This window comes from Bactrocera tryoni, chromosome 3, assembly GCF_016617805.1.
Source record: "Bactrocera tryoni isolate S06 chromosome 3, CSIRO_BtryS06_freeze2, whole genome shotgun sequence".
NCBI classification, from domain to species: Eukaryota; Metazoa; Arthropoda; class Insecta; order Diptera; family Tephritidae; genus Bactrocera; species Bactrocera tryoni.
In genome coordinates this window covers 810,842-830,479 of record NC_052501.1, presented here as the reverse complement: position 1 = coordinate 830,479, position 19,638 = coordinate 810,842, and the positions used below count along the sequence as shown (strand labels likewise).

Genomic DNA, 19,638 nt, shown 5'->3' with positions numbered 1-19,638 from the left:
AAAAAAAAACACTGTATTGGTTTAAATTACTTACAATTGTATTTTAACCAAAAAAATATAGTATGTAATGTGTGCAAATTAATTAAGGTCGTCCTAAAATGAATTATGCGGCTGCCAAATTTATAAATATGTCGTACAGAGGGCGCTCTTTCTCAAACAGAATCCAACGGATGTGGCTGATGAATGCTTGTTAAAGAGAACATAAAACAATTTTTATATTTTTTTTTGTTTTTGTATTTTTTATAAGTTTATCTTCATTATGAGTTAAAAAGTAGTAATTGAAATACATTGATACATATATGAATTTCCTTACATAGTTCATGCAATAACATCATGAGGGAATCTAACAAGCATAGAATTGCGTTTTGCCGTTGGCATTTTCTTTTCTACATACTTATGCGCAACCAACATTTTTTCTCAACCAGGGAATTGTGTGATTATGCAGTGTACAAATATGTATGTATGTGTGCAGATATGTTTAGAGATCAATACACTTTGATTTCTTTGGCCCAAATAACAAGTACCGATAATTACCGGAATATTTTAACATTTCTTGTGATAGGTATAATATCAAGAAAATATTGTTTCAATAATCTAAGAAATGAATTAACTATTTAAAAATACATTCATAAGTATAACCTTCATATTCATCTTATTTTCAAAAAAATTTCTAAAATTTTTTTTCTTGCGCACAAAAAAGCGAAATAAGCAAATGCTTACACAGGACCTTTGTACTTATGTATATTTCTTTGTCTGTATGTTTACGAAAACACATATGAGCATCATATGTATGTACATACATATACATATACATATGTACAAATATTCATAAGGAAATAACAAGCGAAGGGGGCCGTCGCCCCGGGCGCAATGTCTTGGGGGGTGGTAAAACGATCTTCGCCGTCTTTTAATATTCAAAAAAAAATACTTCAACAAATTTTTTTACAATATTTATTATAAAAGATAAAGAGTTGTACACTCACAATGTAATAATCTGAATAACAATGAAAAATATTAATTTTTACTCGAATACTCTTCAGTATTTAAACTTGTCTTATATCTTTTGGCTTATATCTTTCTTAAAAATAGTGATAGAACTTAAAGATGAACTTTTCTAGCTTTGTCTAGCGACGTGTCACTCTCACAGTTACGCTTTGAATGTAACAAATACTTTTATTTCTCCAAATTTTCAAAAATGGTAGAACCGGCTGTCGTGGGAATTGGTTGATTAGGGGGGCGGCAGAATATCCTTGGCCCCGGGCGCCCGAAGTTGTAGCTACGCCGCTGGGTGAACTGCTTTTATAAATTATCATTTTGGTCTATGGCTTTTACAAATAAGAATAACTGCTGATTAAGGAATACTTAGGTTGCTAAGGAGTTAACAAAAACATTATAATTTTTACTCTTCGTAAGTGGTCAGTCGCAGATCGGAATTACTCAAGAAGTTTTAGAATAGCATATGGAGGAGAAACATACAATTATGGTAACTCCTTTATTACTGGCGTAGTGAGCCGTTTTTGCGAAAAAAGAACAGTGGCGCAATAGTCATGATTATATTCACATAAAATCTACTTAGATACCACATTCTGCTCATTTTTATGATTATGCTTTGTTATTTTCGTTTCTTATTTGGTATGTGATTTGTTTTTGTCTTGTAACGAAGCTCTCGACTTACTCTCGGTACTCTTTCTTTCGGAATGGGTATATAAGAGCGCTATTACACGAAGTAACTTTTGTTGCTAATTCTCGGGCGATTCTCTTTTGCTGTCGCCCATTACCTTCACACGAGCAACTTGTGTTGCGCAACTCTGCTCGAGTCTTTTTCTCATTCTCTTTCACTTTACTTTAACCCTACTCTACTTATCTACCTTTATTTTAACCCATTGTCGTTTCTTTTTCCTTATAGGTATTTGGGCCACTCTATCACATACATATATTAATCAGCTCTGTCAATTAAGAAATACATTTTATTTATTAAAACAAAGATATATCACCCTTCTTACTATCGTCCGAATCAATTTGTATGGCTTCATCCATACATTTCACAATATCGTTAATTAATTCGATTTTTTCGTCATACTCCATTTTCTAAAATATTTATATTATATTATGTATATTTGTATACATATTTGCAAATTACTTACCAAAAGATGAAATTAAATTTTTTAAATACATATATTCAAAATATTAATTTCAAAAAAGATACGCAAATACAACTATGTACTACGAAAGAAAGAACACGAATGTCGGAAAACGTCGCAGCGAACTGTTACGAATAAGAACACAAAGCGAGTTGCTGAACACTGGAAACTCGGCGCGATTCTCCTCTCCTCGTCGCCCCCTCGCCAATAAACCAAGAGTTGCCGCAACAAAAGTTGCTTCATGCAATAGGCGAGTAAGCGGTTGCTTTATATTGGCTTTTATTGTTTTCGGCTAAGTGTGAGTGACTACCTCGCAGTGAAACGTCAAACTGGTCAGAAACAAAACCCAGTCAATAACATGAAACCGCATATGTGGTAAGCCTCAAAAATTATACAAAATTTCGATTTTTTCTTTCTTAGTATTTTGATATATGTAAGTACATTGCCAAGTTTATAAAATACATATGTATTAAGTTTGATTACTGCTACAATTTTTATAATTTTCTGTTTTTATGTGTACCATTCTTGTGAAAAAAGCTTGCAAACAACAAGAAAAAGTGGTCAAAAGTAATCTTCAAAAATACCTACCTCTGAGTAGTACTTTGATATTATGCAGCGTTGTAGCATATACTTAGTTCTGCTCTCTGACATCGCAAATCATTTCACAAGATATTTAATATATATTACGATTAATATTGGTGTACTTTCTGACCCATATGGAATACATTTTTCATGGATGCATAGAATACTTCAACTTGCAGGGCGTGTTTATATAGAGAGCGCAACAGCGAAAGAGCAACGCAGTTTTACTCCCCCAATCAGCATTTACGTTCTCCATTCTAATTTAAATTGACGAATGCTTAGCAGGAAGATCGGCAAAGATGAGCCAGGAGCATCAAACAATGTCTTAAGAGTTCAACGTTAATCAAAACCCAGCAGACAAATTGTTCGGCCGCCGTACGTATAAAACGATTACGCGAATGAACCATCGTATTAGTATTTATCTATAACAAATATATGCTTATATATATATACATATATACATTTACGTACATTCATTAGAAAAGTGATCTCTAGGTGATTTTACAAATATCAAATGGTAATTTTTAATTTTTTGTCCAATTTGGAAATGATAAAATGCACACATACTTACCTTATGGAAGCTTATCATACGCGGTTTAGTTATCCCGCAAGTTACGCTGAAGACGATTTTCATATATAATATTCAAGTAATCGTAACTAATTATATTTAAGTATCCATCCTAACAATATCTGGTCAACACAGTAACAACAATAGCCATGAGCGATGTGATTGCCGGTATCACCAACGAAGCAGAAGTAAATACATACCTATGTATGCATGTAGATGCGGAATCAGTAGCGGCAATAACAACAATGGCGGTTTGTAGTAAGTCCGCATCGAAAACAGCCGATGCTATTCTGTTGTAGCATTTGAAACAGTTAAATCAGTTGAAGTCTAGCAACGAACGATAAAGGTGTATTAGGTGTTCTGTTGCGTTCCTTCAAAGCACTCAACTAAAATTGTACGTGAAGTAAAAGTAAGGATTATTTCTTAGATAAATACGTTTAATATGACTAGTAGATAACTAAAAAAGAAACGCATTACAACGCTGAAAAACTAATTCTTAAAAGAGACTCTTGTATTGTACATCCATTCGTTTCGTTGTTGCTTATACAAATATTACCGGCATTTAAGCAAACAATTAGACATGTACGTACATATGTACATACATATATACGTGTTGAGAAAATGTGTTCGTTTAAAAAACTGAGTTTGTTATTACATCAAAATGCGAAACTAGAACTATTTTGTGTTAAATCCATAAACCAATAAATGTTCTTGTGTGTTTCTCCTTCACCATTCAGAAGAGAAAATTGTTTCAACCAGTTCGAGCTATTTTATTTACTTGGTATCTCTGAATTTCGTTTTTTTGGCGAACATGTTTACCATTTAGATTCGCTTATTAAAACAATGTTTTGATTTTTATTGTCGTATTTTTTCTCTTCCAATGGAAATTTGAATGTCTTATATAAAAATATTTAAGTGAAAGCGACATTAAATATGGTTAATTGTATTAATATTTTTAATATTTAATTCTTAAAGAACTCTTTAAGTGAAGTTATGTGTTGAAAAAGCCACCAGTTTCAGAAAAGAAAAGACAAAGTTCAGCGTAATAGTGTAATTTTTAGAACGTATCAGTTTAACTGTTTTCAGTTAAGTGCCGTGAAGGAGAGCGTTGGGGAGATTGGGGACAATTCCTTCGGATCCAGAGTTCTCAGAGGGACTCGGTGAACTGCAATAATGGTTTCCAGACCTTTGCCAACAATTCACTACAATAATGCTGCCTGATTAGGTGCCTTAAATATAATAAATTTTGAATTTCTGTGTACATATGTATATGTATCTACTTACCCTAAATAAAAGATCCATAAATATGTATGTACATATGTATATTACTTCCTTTAAATTACTAGTAGAAAAGAAGGAAATGTTTTTCTTTTAATTGTATAGTAATGTTCTTCTGTTCTTTCTTTAATTCACAGATTGTCGTAAAAGTTTCACTGCTGCTACACAAAGGAAATTGTTAACCATGATGACCATGCTCGACCAAATGAAGAAATAATAATAATAAATGAGTAAAAAATAATAATTTAAAGACAGATAGCCAATAAGAGTTGATACAACTTGACTGAATCTAGAATGAAATCAAAGGAAAACAGAACGATACTTTGACAAAAAAAAATATATGTATGTATGTAGTATATTCACTTTCTCAATAAACATATTTATGTGGGTGTGTAAAAGATGACATACGTATGTATGTATGTATATCGATATGTGTTTGATCAAATTAGTGTTTCTGTGCTTTGCCAACCTCCTCTCAACTAAATAATTTCCTGTGGCCTTATTCAATAAATAAACTCATCAAGAGTTTTATTAAGCACAAAATTAAAACGCTTAAAGACGGCACAAGTGTAAAAGTGAGTGTATTGTGAAGTGAGAGTATTTGTGCATGAAACGATTTAAAGAAACTCGTAAAATATAAATAGAAGCAGCACAGCCAGTGTATCAAAAATTAATAATACAGTAAGTGAAAAAACACATGTGAAATAAGAAAATGTGAGAACTTAAATTAATAATAAAAATCGGCCGCTACGTATACATTATATTTAGCTTATCAACACATAACAACAAAAAGAACGCTAAAAACCGAAAAACGTGCATTCGCCGAACGAAAAAATAAAATAACAAAAAAAAAGCAAAAAAAAAAACATTGAAGTGTCATAAAGATCACTATTTTTACAAATATATATATACATATGTAGATACATATGTATGAACATACAAACATTCATATATATACATATAAAGCCGAAACATATACCAATAGTTTGGTGCAGTGTTTTAATTCCTCTTCGTCACGCACAGTGGTACACAGTTGATAAAATCTCTAATTGCAAAGTACTGTGAATGAGTAATTTCGGTAAGTAATATTGATTACAAATTCTTTAGAATTTGTTCATAAGTATATACTCAGGTACATATGTATGTATATGGTAGAGAGAATGTAAATTTGTGTTATTCTTAAAAAATAAAAAGTATAATGAAGTTTTCAATGTGGGCTTTATGCTTAAAAATGAAAAATTTGTGACCGATTATGGTACCTATGATGGAGAAGGTTGGAGAGAAGCAATCATTGAAAAATTGACAACACTATTGACTACTCATTGAAGTGCTGAACACATTGAGCGCGACAGACTGCAAGCGACATCTGTCAAATATTAAAATACACACGTTCTTATGGACATAGTTATTTTGACAGCTGCACGATTACATGAGTGCAGGTCGACAGTTGTCGCTCTCGCTAACTTCAGGCACAATTCCGATTTCTTTGGCGCCGCGATTTGAAGGTACCGTTGGAAAGAGGAAGTCCTCCTGATTAAAAAATATATAGGGTTATAGATACCGCAAACGCTTAGTTTACGAGATATTCGACCTTTAAGTTCAAAAATTCCCAAAATTCGAGCATTTCAACAAGCTATTTTCCCGCATTAAACACACTTTACTCACATTTTTCACTTCAAATTAATTAATTTAAACTATAAACTTTTTAATAAATCCACATTTTACACTTTTAACAGTTTTTTACCGAAGAAATCTTTATTTTAAAAATTACATTTTACACTCGTAGTGAACATCATTTGTGTGCTAAAATTACGACGAAATGGAGCGCTGCCATGTGATAATAAGGAAATTCGCTGAAATGCCTTTTTTCCCAAAAATTCCTCTATCCATTCATATGGATATGTTCTTTATTTAATTTAATAAACAAATATGTAATATTATATACTAATATATTTATAATAATATTATATAATAATATTTAACCATTTTATAATGAAAACTCAAACTTTGTTTGAATATTAGTGCAAGATAACCAAAAAATATAACCACTTCATAACGAAACTCAATATATTTTTTTTATTTTAACGCAGAAAGGATTACTATGCGAAAGTACTTCAGTGACCCCGGGTATTCGCCCGACCAGGGTTATTTTTTTAAAGCGCGGCCGAAGGCCGCCAACGCAGAAAGGAGTACTACGCGAAACTACTTCAGTCACCCCGGATATTCGCTCGACCAGGGTTATTTTTTTAAAGCGCGGCCGAAGGCCGCCAACGCAATAGGAGTACTACGCGAAAGTATTTCAGTCACCCCGGGTATTTGCTCGACCAGGGTTATTTTTTTAAAGCGCGGCCGAAGGCCGCCAACGCAGAAAGGAGTACTATGCAAAAGTACTTCAGTTAACCCGGGTATTCGCTCGACCAGGGTTATTTTTTTAAAGCGCGGCCGAAGGCCGCCAACGCAAAAAGCAGTACTACGCGAAAGTACTTCAGTCACCCCGATATGATATAAATTTTACAATATTATTATAGATTTTTACTTCTTTATTTTTATTAAACATAAATCGCATATTATACATATACATACATATGTATAGTATATATAAATATATACATATGTATATAAACAAAGAAAAATCGTTAAGAATCCTACAAATTTGGTGTTTGAGATGTGGCAACGCTCGTTTTCCTCATAATTGTAAACAATCTAGCCTTTGCAACGATGAGTGTTCTAAGTGATTTTTAAATTAATAAATATAGGTAAAATATTACAAAATAAAAGTGAAATGTGAACTTATTTCAATCTTTAAAGTGTATATTTACATATAACAAGAGGAAAATGTGAAAAAATTTAGAGAAACATAGAGAAATAACATGTTTTCTTAGTGCAAATTTTTGAATTTTTAAACGGGAATATTTCAAAAAATATTAGTTATTTTTACATTATTTTTGGATATTCCTCCTCTGGAGAAGCTACCCTATCCGCACATACCCCATTTATATGGAAATTCGTTTTTTTTACCCCGCCGCCAAAGTAATCGGAATCGTGCCTAACTTCAATATATTTTTATATTTGCCAACGACACTGGACGACAGTAGAGTTGACAGTAGAGAGATGAGGTAGATTGGTGTTGCCACTAATATGTAAAATTATTCAAAGCTCTAACAAACCTGACGTGATTTTACAAATAAAAACATAAAATAGCTCTATTATATCATTTGTAATAACAATTGATAATTTAAAACAAATAAATTTACTTATTTACTTCTTTTTGCATAAAAAATTTCACTTTGACCAAAATATTAAAATTTCATTGAAGTGAAAGATGTTAGTATGCCCACAACGAAAATGTGTACATACAAAATGGACAACTGAATTGATTTGTGTACATGCCGCTGCCTTCTTACAAATGTTCATGTAGTGGGATTCACGACGACATTTTCAGTTCACTGCCGTGCTGCCATGTCGTGTCGCGCTCAATGTGTTCAGCACTTGAGAATCAATGAAACTCGGTGGACTGCATTTTTTTATGACTTTATTCTTTCCTCTTTTTCATATCAACGATAAATTTCAACTACAAATATTAAATACAACCATACATGCATACAAACCTGAGTTTATTATTCTTCATTTCTTTTACTTTCTTGTTTGTTTATGAAAAGCAACAGTATCAGCTGATGTATTATGTAAACATCCAAGAGGTAGGTCAATGTGTGTTACAGTAAAATGCACATATGTGTATGTATCTAAGTATGCGTATGTATTTGAACACATACTTACCAATATATATTAAAGATACAAGTAAATAGATATATTAGCTGTCTTCGATTCAGCCAGCGTTATGGAAGGCATACACACAACAATTAGTTGGTTGATTGAGTTGGGCTCGCGATCCAAATAACACAACCAACTTGACAAAATATCAAAAGTTTTGATTTTCATCCAATCAGTTGGTACAACTCATACAACTGCCCCATATACATATGTACGTAACAATCAGTTGTACAATTCGATGAAATTGGTACAATAATTGGTGCGTGTATGCCTTCCATTACTTGACAGCGAATCGAACAAACTATACCAGATGCTCAAACATACAATGTACATATGTATATGCATATATGTGTATTCATAGAAGAAGTTGTGGAGTGCACTTGAAATTATCTCTATATTCGGCGTATTTTTATTTCATATATAAGTACATATGTAGTATGTACATACATATTTAAATATGTATATACATATGTACATATGTGTGTTTGTATCTAGGTATTTTTCTTGTTATTGTTTAACAAACATTTCTCGCATACATACATATGTTTGGTGTTCTCTGCGTGATGTCAGGAAGTTTTTGGACGGTTGTTCCAACCAGGCTATATCCATTGCTTTATTGGTTTGACCTTCGTACAGGGATATGAAAGGGTAATCCATAATGCTCAGCGAGCTTTCCAAAAGTAATTATTTGTATGTAAAATACAATTATGTAGTTCAGTTAATATTAGGACCTCAGGATCGGGTTAAATGCCGCAAATATTAAACAAGGCCCGAAGAAAAACTCGCATGTTTTTACTAATACGGTCTCGACAAGACTGCAAGGCGGTTGCTGGCCTACTGATAGGTCAAAACGTACTGACATCACACGCTAGTCGGCTGGCCACGACACATGCAGAAAGTGCATAACTACCTTCTCTAATTAGGATAATAAAATATTAAATCTAAAACGTCTTAAAAACTTTGTTTTAATTAATAACATCAACCCATATGAAAACCTCCTCGAGAGCACATTTTAACAACATTGTCCGAAAGATCTATATTTTTTTAACATACATAATGTACATACATATGGGGGGTATATACCTACATGTTTTTGTTTGCAACATGTTGCTACAGAGTATAATAGTTTTGTTCACCTAACGGTTTTACGTATCATCTAAAACTAATCGAGATAGAAATAGGGTAATATACATATGTACATATGTATGTACATATATATAAATGATCAGTATGACGAGATGAGTTGAAATCCAGGTGACTGTTTGTAAAAATTGAGATGGGCATCAGGGAAAAGGGTGTGAAAATTGAAAGATAACCCCGCTCACCAAAAGTGTAATATCATTAACTAAATATCGTCACCTGAAATGCAAAATAACGTATCATCAAAAAATTCGAAATTGAGTGTCTTATTGATTACGCTTCACTACTTCAAATTACATAGATAATTTTCATATGTATGTATGTTCAACATTTTCAGGTTCTGCGGTCAGATATAAACCAGTTTTAACCAATATTAAAATTTTGTTTCACTCATGTTCCATTTTATTACATGTTTCATTCATGCCACTGTAAATTTCCGAAAATGTTGTTACGTTATTTTGCATTTCAGGTGACGATATGTACCTAGTTACCGAATGTGTTGAACCCAACCGAAAATAACAATGTATGGGATATACAATTAAAATTCAGAGATAATCCTTTCCTGACAATAATAACTCTGACTATTAAAAAAGAGTTGAATCGGGTCAATACTTCCCCGAGTCCCCATATATCTAATATAATTGCTTAGCTGTCAGAATTGCAAACCAATTCTGATTTTCAATGGTGTAACAGAATCTGATTGGATTTTCGTCTTTTCGAACGTACGCAAAACCAATATTCGAATCAGCTGTTTACTAATGTGACATAACTTGCAAATGAATACATTTGGAAGCAATCCTATTAAAGTTTTTAATGAGTTCCGAATTAAAGAAAGATTTTAAGAGATAACATTTATCGAATGAATAAAGACGCATTTGGGTGTTAAATTACGTTTATTACGTTTTGTAAATCTTCTTTAAGGCCTGTTTTAGAAGCTTCCAAATATTAATTTTTTTTGCTTGAATATCTTTAAAAATTATCTAAGAATATGTCCCCAAAGTTATAGATGGGAATTCGAAATATATAGCAGATATATAGTACATACATATGAGCGCTTGAGCAGAAAGCGAAAACTTTGACGCGCGATTTATCGGTTTTTCATTTTTACGATTTTTGTTATTTGGCGGGCAGGATAGAAAAAAACTAAACGTCATATGAATTTGGGGCAAAGTTTATTATCTTTGGCATTAATTTATCTTCTATTGAAACTAAAAAAAAAAACTAAGAAAAGGTAAGTTTGAACATATGTATGTTTAGACAACATAAAGCAAAATTTTTTTGGTCGAAAACCACTTTCTTTTGAATTTTAAAACATTTTTAGAATTATACACTTTTTTTTTTAATTTCCTAGTTTAACTTAAACATAAGTTATTAACAAATATGAATCGTATCCAGAAAATTTTCGGACGATGTTTAAATATATAACTACAAATCCTAGAAATTTCGCTTTAAGCAATTATTTCTTTCCCTCCCAAAACAAACCTAAAAAATCGATTTTTTAAGCCTCTAAAGCAGGCTCCCCCCTTAAATATCCGCATCCAAACCTAAATAATAAGAACATTTCTTGTTTTATTCTTATGTTTTCTCCTATAGAAATAAAGATAAATTAATTCGTAACAATAAAATAACTTGATTTCTTAACTTACATTTCGAATCTGTGTGCGACTATCTTCTTGCTTTGTTTCTGACAGCAAAACTGATAAAATTGGTATCTGTTACACCCAAAACCGATACAAATTCTGTTTCGAATATCCAACCAATAATATCTGAATTCTTGATACCTACTGCTTTTTTTGATCGGTTTCAATTCTGATTCCGACAACTATCAGATTTTACTTTATACTACATATGTACATATGTATGTATATCGGCCAATATAAGAGTTATCCCATTGAAAATGAGATAGCGTATTTCACCCATAACAAGTATCTCTGTGTCTAAAATAAGTAAAATTCGACGAAAACTTAACCTAGCTCCCATACACATATTACTAATATCAGGAGTTTTTAACGTGCGACTGACTTTACTCCATATGATTGGTGATTGTATGTGAAATATTTTATGAAACCCGGAGAAATTTTTTTAGTATGTGGCATCATAATGGTTTATAGAAAAAATCGGGTCGATACTATCCCTTCTTCCAGATACTACAAATAATGATTTCGATTTTTTACCTTAGGCCGAATATGTCTGTCAGTGTCAAGTTGCAAGAGTATAAAATGTTCAGTTGCGCCCGAACTTAGCAATTCCTTACTTGTTATGCATGTTTTTGGTAATTGTAATTCAGCAATTGCACACATTTGCGTGATATTCATATACAGACATATGCATACATACTATGAACATACATATGTAAATTGCTGCCCGACATGCATATTGAATGAGATCCCAGAAATCTTCACTGCGTACATAAAGCCATATATGTATGTATGCCTGTTGTGTTTGCATTGCCAGCAGCCAATTTCCGCGAATGCATAACGCATCAAAAACAGCAACTCTTGCTGTTGTCAAGCGCGTTTGTTCATTTGGATCTGTTTATTGCAAAATATACTCGTATCCATGCACTTGTTGCTAAGTGCTTTAAAGCGGCTGCTATCATTTCTCCCAGTTGCTAACGCTGATTTTGGTATACAAAGTGAGGGGATATTTCCACGTGAGCTAGCAATCTCATGTACATATACATAAGTACTTTAAATTATACTCAGTTATATGTACATATACATATGTATGTACATGTTTTTATGAATTTGGTTATATTTATAACGGAACTCAATCAGAAATATGCTATGCTTTCTTATCTGGTAAAAACGATTTTTATAATTTAATTTTTTTTTCGAGCAATCGGGCCGATTTTTAACTGAGCTATATTCACGAACTTAACCCTTTTCGTACTATGTACAGTGACTCACACGACCAACCGGATGAACTCAGCTATAACTTTGGATGAAAGTTAATGCTATTGAAATACCAATTTAGCTTAACATATTATATATTATTAAAAAGGAAATTTTATGTAATCCATACCTTATTAATCATTTCATTAATTGCTAGATGTTTGGTCAAGTATCTTCAGCTATTTAGGGAGTGTTTATTATTGGCCGAAATCTTCCAGAATACAGGACTTGCAACGGTGTTGGCGTCCGAGAATAATTTTTATTTTGAAATTTTTATATTCTCGCAACATGCTTGTTATCTTCTAGGTTCTTAACTACATTGTAACAGTGAAATAACTCCTTGTTATTAAGTTTTGAGCACTAGGGACTTACTTCACGTTTATAGTGAGTAATGATACAAATTTGTTCCTCGATTAAATTAGTAGCGACATCTATGACCCTGTAGTGGTACCAGTGGAGTAGCTGCACTGCTACTATACATATTTAAAGATATGATAAATTGTAAGCCCAATACGAAAAAGGCATTAAATTTGTATATTAAGGAATTACAACACTTTTACACAATTGTAGACAATTAGTATCCAATTATTAAAAAAAACTTTACCGGATGTAGATATGTACTTCAAAAATACAGTGAGCGTGTTATATAATGTGTCTTAGTTTGTGCAGTTCAACAGCGTAAAAAGGAAAAAATAATAATAATAATTACAATTAGTTAAATGAATTGAAAGAACTGAATTCAAAAGGAAAAACAAGTCAATATACATACATACTTATAATATTTATGATAATAATTGATGGTAGCGTTTAAGGACGAGAAAAAACATTAACTTTAGGTGCATTTTTATAGCAAAAATCTTGATTTTGATTTATTAGTTTTTAAGGCTGTTGTCCGATCTGCACGATTTGGAGATTGTAGCCATGCCTTGGATAATAACCTATGTATGTACATACATACATATGTCCAGTTTCGTGAAGCTACCTTGTCAAACAAAAGGTTTTTCATATAAGGTCTTGAGTTGGACCGGCTCCCGACAAATGAGCAGCTTCTTGGTGTGCAAAGGACGTGTGCTAAATTTCAAAATAATTTCTAAAAAATGAGGAATTAGTTCGCGTATATACAAACGAACAGACAGACGAATTTGGCTAAATCGTCTCAGCGAACATTTTATACTCTTGCAACTTGCAATGATCAAAGACCGGGAAGTACCTTCATGCACATAAGACTTGTTAGCTATGTATGTCTAGGAACAGTTTTTACCCGATTTTATTCATTCTATGAACAAATATGCACCGCTATAAGAAAAACACGCACTCTCAATTCTATTAAGATAACTAACATATTGGCCGATATACATATGTACATACGTATGTACAATGTGGTATAAAGTCACCCGAAAGTTCAAAAATCTTTATATTAGGTACATATATGGGGGCTAAGGAAGTAACGGCCCGATTCAATCCATTTGTAGCACACAGACATACTACTATGAAGAAAAGGATTCTCTCTACATTTCAAGTATACATACATATGTATATCTAACACATATGTACACCGAAATTTTCGTTAAAAAGTCAACTAAAAGCACTGAGTTCATATATTCAGTACTCAGGCTTGAACAGTTTTGGGGCGATTTACGCAAATTTTAGTCATAAGCTGGTTCACCTCGAATGCGCTATTCGTGTAAAGATTTTTTCTGCTATATTAATTTATTCTTGATTTGTACTCTGGAAGGTGAAAGGATCAAATAGAATTTAAAATTGTATTATATGTGAAGTAGGCGTGGCTGTAGTCCGATTGAGCCCATTTTAATACTGTAACATGAAAATTGCAGAAGAATCTTACATACCAAATTTTGTTGAAATCGGTGTGGCGGGTCTTGAAATATGTACATACATATGTATATAGTGGGCGGTGCCACGCCGATCGTCCAATTTCGATCCCGGTTCCATTAAAGGCTTCTTTTACCGTTTCGGGGATAAAATTTAATATCTCTGGCGTATTTAATTACTGATTTAACGCACTTTTTGTAGTTTTTAACAGTACCGTTATATGGGGAGTGGTCGAGGTTACCTTCCGATTTCATCCATTTTCAGTCTGCCGGTAGGAGACTGACTGACGCCTAATCTGTTCTAAATGTCTCAATTTTGGCATAATTAGATTTGCCGCTTCGCTGACAGCATTCCACTTTACAGAGGACTCGCACATAAGTGCTGTCAAATTTTCCCTTATACTAGAAAACCGAGGGCAATAAAAGAACACGTGTTCTGAGTGTACACTCTGTACACGTCGGACAGTATTGACTAAAGTCATGACGATATTTAAATAGGTAGCTTCTGAAGCAACCATGCCCACTGAGTATTTGGGTAAGGTGGAAATCCAGGTCTCCATGTTGTCTACCTATCCACAAATGTATGTCCGAAATCAGTCGGTAGGTCCATCGTCCTTTGCATGAAGTTTGCCACCGTTGCTGCCACATTGCAATGCTTTTTATTCTCTCTTCTCTTTTTGCTGTGGTAGACGTCTCTGATAAGTTATATATTCGCGCGAATTCGTCTCCCTGGATGTCAATCGGCGGCATACTGACTAATACCTCAGCAGCGTCATTTGAAATGGTTCGGAAAGCACTTATCACACGTATTGCTGAAAGCCTATGCACTGTATTAATTGGTCTAGCATATGATTTTGTTTCTAGCGCCTGTATCCATATTGGAGCCGCGTACAGGATCACTGAGCTTATTGCCTTAGCTATTAAACTTCGTCGGCTGGAACGCACACAGCCTTTATTTGCCATCATTCTAGATAACGCATTATATATTTTATTTGCTTTACTTGTCGCTTTTTCTAAGTGGTCCTTGAACTTTAATCTTGAGTCCACTATTACCCCAAGATACTTCAACTGCGGCTGTGAAGTAATCTCACATTCTCCTATGGTCAGCGATATTTTCTCCTGAACTTTCCTTGAGCTTATGAGCAGGACTTCTGTTTTCTGCTCACCCAGCTCAAGACTCATGGTAGCAAACCATCGGCGCAGACCATTTATGCTGTCATTGCATTTGATCCGGAGGTCATCCAGATGTTTAGCTACAGCTACCACTATGAGGTCATCCGCATAAGCGATTGTTTTCACATTTTTTGGTTGCGGTATTTTTAACACCCCGTCGTACATCAAGTTCCATAGCAGCGGGCCTAAAACCGAGCCTTGCGGTACTCCACTGGAGATAGTGTAGCTCTGAGTGCCCTCGTCCGTCTCGTATAGCAATCTCCTATTTTGAAAATAACTCATTATAATATTTATCAGATAATGAGGAGCGTGTATATCGTGTAGAGCTTTTATTATATTTGCCCACTTTGCGGAGTTGAACGCATTCTTCACATCCAGGGTTATTAACGCGCAGTATTTTTTCCTACCACCTTTTCATCTTTTTCCACTTATTGCACATTTTGCAGTATCAACTACTTCTCTTAGTGCGCCAATAGTGGACCTCTTTTTAATAAAGCCGTATTGTCTCTCTGATAATCCGCCGGCTCTTTGGATTGCTAACTCCAAGCGGTTTCTTACAATGCTTTCGTACACTTTCCCAATTGTGTCTAGCATGCAAAGAGGTCGATAAGATGAAGGTTCTTCTGGTGGCCTATTTGGCTTTGGCAGTAGAACCAGACGCTGTATCTTCCACGGATCGGGGAATACCTCTTCTAATATACACGCATTGTACATGTTAACAAATCTGGGCATTACAGTTATGGCTTCTTTAAGGGCTCTATTTGGTATACCATCTATTCCTGGCGCTTTGCAGTTTTTGATTTGTTTCGCAATAGCCAATAGTTCATCCTCCCTTTCCTTTCCTTTAATACAGGAAATGGAGGCATGTGTCGGGAATAACGCTTCGACAACATTTTTCATAAATAATGCGATCCTGGGCTGCTGCGACTTATTTTTAAATTTCGACATAAAGATTTTGTATGCCGTTCCGCAGGGGTTTATGTTCGCCTCTTCACAGAACTTTTCGAAACAGGATCTCTTACTACGGATAATGGCTGATTTCAGGAGCGTTTTTTGGCTTTTAAATGCTCCTCTGAGACTGATTTCGTTGTCACCTCCCTGGTTACGCTGTAGGCGGCGTCTAGCTGAGTGATAAAGCTTCCTCAGCTTGGCAATTTCGTCGATCCACCAATATACCGGCTTTCGATTGTTATAGTATCTCGTCCTGCGCATAGTTGCATCACATGCTGCAACTAGTTCCTTCCGCACAGCGGATACTAAGTGGGCTGCGTTTTCGTCGTTCATGCCTTTGCCGAACTCCAGACGCTCTCAAAAACGTCAGTATCAAATTCCTTTTGTCGCCAAATTCGTTTTCGAGAGGTATTTCTCGGACAGTGTTCCGTTTCTTGGGAGAACGAAACTTCAGCAATTATAGCCATATGGTCACTATTTGTGTACATATTTGACCCCTTCCACTTAGTATGCCTGCTAAGCACGTCGTTAGCAAACATTAAGTCTATTATTGAACCTTTATTTCCCTTTTAAAAGGTATTTTGTGTGCCACTGTTTAAAATCGTAAGGTTTGTTTGGCTCAAAAATTCTAGAATGAGCGACCACGATGATTAGTAATTCTGCAGTAGACCATGCGTTAAAATCTCCCGCTATTATTATTGGCGATTTGCTTCTGATTTCTAGAGATAACTCCAGGAGAAAATCTTCAAATTCGCTAATTGTTGCGCAAGGACGAGCATAGCAGCTTACAAAATATATTCCTTCTATATTCGCCCATGTAAAGCCGTTATGGGATTCCTTGGAACGTGATGTGAAGGCTTGACCTTTGCAGGCCCATATTGCCGCTTTGCCACTTACATATATCTTTACTCCAAGTGCTTTCCGAACGTTGAAAATATTGCTCGCTTAATAGGGCGACATCTAAGTATGTTTTCTTCCAGCACCGTCTGTTTTAGAAGGTCTTGTGCTGCAGCGCAACGGTTGAGATTCAATTGCAATATCTTCATTGAAATATTGAATTATTGAATATTCATGAATTTGTTGTGGAATTGTTGTGCTGGCCCTGCGAATTTGTTGGGTGCCAATAATTTGCAATCAGGTGTGAATATTCTCCTGTGTAGTAAAGTGTTGATTAATTAGATATGTACGTGCTCATATGAATCGAAAATTTGCGAACTGATAACAGAATAAGCAAAGAAACTATAAAGGAACCATCATCAACTTGAAAAAGTTGAAATAAGTGCCAAATGGATGCCAGACATTTGTTGTTCAAATTCTCTTTTTATGATGAGGAAATTAGCAAATCAAAGTTTCGTGTTATCAGGAATGTAAAAACCAACAATAATAACATTGAAAATAAATGCGTCAAATTGCAGAAATAATTAACAACCTAGTGGTGGGTAAATAGGTTTTAACAAAACGAGCGCGAATTAAGAGTTTTGCATTTGTACAGAAGAAAAATTATCTTCTAGGTCAAATGCCTTTACTTCATTACTGCTCAATCCGTCGCAAGATCGAACAGAATACCAAGCTTATCCTCAGCAGTCAACTCAGGCCTAGATGCGCCAAGTATTTTATTCTCACTAACTTATTTAAATATGTAGTTGTGTTCTTTCTTCGAATAGTTTTACAAGTGTACATTCATATACATGAGCACATTTATGTGCATGTGGTAAAAGGCTTGAATTAATACCAGAAAAACGCAAGTTTTTCGAAAACGACATGAAGCGTTGTTGATTTGTTGTGGCTTAAATTTTGTCTTATTCAGTTTTGTATGATCACACTAATTAATTAAATATGATGAAAACGTTAATACGATCAATTACTATACATACATACATATGTATGTGGCTCGTGCACGTAGCTACTGGAATTCATTTAATTAATTTAAGTCGGCGTAAACAAGTATTTTGTTTTGCATATGTACATATGTATGTATATCAGCCAATGTTCGAGTGTTCGAGCGGTTAATTGATTATATTCAATATATGTAATACAAAGTTGTAGAGTGAGTGAGCAGTAAACATTTTCCAACCCCGCTTACTAACTGAATATTGAGATACATATGTACATATGTATGTACATACATATGTATATGAAGCATAATATATGCGACTAGATTTGTGATTTCGCACTCAGATAAGTATATACATACATAAGTATGTATGAAGATGTAAAATTTAAAGTAAAAATTAAATTATAGTGTAACAATCATTCACTAGATATGTATGATCGATTTCAACAAAATTTAGTGAAAATGAGCGAAATCGGACAATAACCACGCCCACTTCCAATATGGCACAGTTTAAAATTCCACTTGATTCTTTTACTTTTCAGTACAGAAATTAAGAAGCAATTAATATAACGGAATAAAATAAATGGCTTTATTATATGCCACCTTATGACTAAAAATTGTTCAAATCCAACAAAAACTGTTCAAGCCCCCAGGTACTGAAATTTGGACCCCAATACGTATAGTTGACTTTTGTTCGAAAATATCGGTCTGTATGTCAAAAATGGGTTGAATCAGACCTTAGCCGCCATATATGCAGCTAATATAAAGATAATCGAACTTTACGAACGTTAATAGTATGTGGTATTGGGGAAAAACAGATAAAAATCTGGTCAATACTACTGCAACTTCCATATACTTTTTTGAGGTTAAGTCGCTAAAATATCAATATTTGTAATGGGTAAGCGAACGACCACTGAAACGGTTGAAAACTCATATTAGACTTGCATAAAAAAGATACATAAATCTTTGAGCGAAATCGGAGAAATAGTTGGAAGACACTATTGCACAATAAAAAAAATTATAAAAAATATTAATTATTTCGATCTTCTGGTTGACGTTTTAAACCATAAAGTATTTCCCTGGCTTTGATTCTTGTAAGTTGCAGGAGTATAAATACCCGAACTTCGCTCTTCCTTACTTGTTATGCAATAAGAAATGAACTTGTGAAATGTATTCTGGCTTTGGTGTAGCCAAAGTTAAGGTTGTTTTTTCGCTCGGTGATAGTTGAAAAGTCTGAGATGAGTAAATCTCTTTACCGTTGTGGGTTATTGTGGAAGACCAATAAAATGCAAAAAATACTATTGTTAATTATAATAATCTGTTGATAATTGCTGCATATTTGCTGGCAGTATTTACTATTTATTTTGATAGTTATCAGGCAACAGGCAAATAACCTGTTTAATTGTTAAGTGTTCTTTTTGCATCTTTAATCGAAATTAAGTCAATTGGACACCAATAAACCAGTGATAGACTA

The 19,638-nt window shown here is 33.9% G+C and overlaps 1 protein-coding gene and 1 long non-coding RNA gene across 2 annotated transcripts in view; one reads left to right on the top strand and one right to left on the bottom strand.

The window, feature by feature from the left end:
- Nucleotides 1-82: 82 nt before the first annotated feature.
- On the bottom strand, nt 83-3,464 carry LOC120772939. The gene is made up of 3 exons (XR_005705109.1): nt 3,295-3,464; nt 2,730-3,145; nt 83-186 (listed from the first exon to the last, which is right to left on the bottom strand). It is a non-coding gene; the product is annotated as an uncharacterized LOC120772939 (long non-coding RNA).
- Nucleotides 3,465-5,499: 2,035 nt separating this feature from the next.
- LOC120771028 (sestrin homolog) overlaps nt 5,500-19,638 on the top strand; it is a 66,407-nt gene continuing 52,268 nt past the window's right edge. The window contains exon 1 of the mRNA XM_040098805.1: nt 5,500-5,647. The gene's annotated coding sequence lies outside the window, so the exon portion shown is untranslated. The remainder of the gene's footprint in view (nt 5,648-19,638) is intronic.